This window comes from Megascapheus bottae, unplaced genomic scaffold, assembly GCF_031878675.1.
Source record: "Megascapheus bottae isolate mThoBot1 unplaced genomic scaffold, mThoBot2.hap1 HAP1_SCAFFOLD_58, whole genome shotgun sequence".
NCBI lineage: Eukaryota > Metazoa > Chordata > Mammalia > Rodentia > Geomyidae > Megascapheus > Megascapheus bottae.
In genome coordinates, this window is record NW_028327477.1 from 679548 (window position 1) to 680596 (window position 1049).

Here is a 1049-nt window from a genome sequence, read left to right on the forward strand (position 1 = left end):
TAAAACAGATGAGAGATAACATAGTACATCAAGGACAACAATCACTCATTATATGGCTTTTGTTTCTACATCCTGGAGATCCTTTCATTTAGAGTCATACTATATGGCTTTTTTTTCTGTGCTGATCTTTTGCTCAGTGGCAAGACATATGTATAAATATTTTCTTTGAGCTAGGCACCAGGGACTCATGCCTGGAATCCTAGCTACTCAGGAAGCTGAGATCTGAGGATCAGATTGAAGCCAGTAGTGGAAGCAAAGTATCAGAAGTGGAGCTATAACTCAAGTGGTAGAATGGTAGCCTTGATTGTAAAAAGGGAAAGGATAACATTTAGGCCCTATGTTTAAGGTTACTGTGTTAGAAAACAAGAGAAGGCAAGTTTGCATTTCAATGTAATCTGCTTTTTCACCTTTCTTAAGTAAGCAGATTTAAAAACATAGAAAAGTGTTATTAGTGAAGAGACTAATTCACAGCAGTGATATTAATTGGAACAAAAGAAAAGATCATGAGAAAGAATATGTATAGGAATTTAGGGTTATGTGCTTTCTTCAGCAATAGATATTTGAATATCATAAGTAAAGGACTGTGATTAGCTGAAGATATGTGAAGCTAGTTTTATAGACTCTGGGTCAGAAAGGTCAAGTATTTATTTTTTCTTTTAATTGTTACACAGCATTTCACAGAAAAATTCTGAAGCAATGAATAGTGATGAATATAAAGATAAAAACTAGTCATAGAAACTGTCACCATACAAAAAGTTTCAAAATTATCTCCTAGACTTCCATAACAAGTTAGATTGCTGATGTCTTTGAATATTAATATGTTCAGATAATTCCTCCCTGAATACAAGTACCTATGTGCAGATATGATTATACAATCTATCATCTATAAGTCTGTCTTTTCTATCTGTCATTTATGTACTTCCTGGTATTGGAATTGGGGCTTGAACTCAGGACTTGTCCTCCTGTTTTGATTTTATTCCCAATAAATTCCTGGTTGAAGTATGCACCCTAGCTATCACTCTGTGTGTCAGGAAGTTGTGACTGGACAT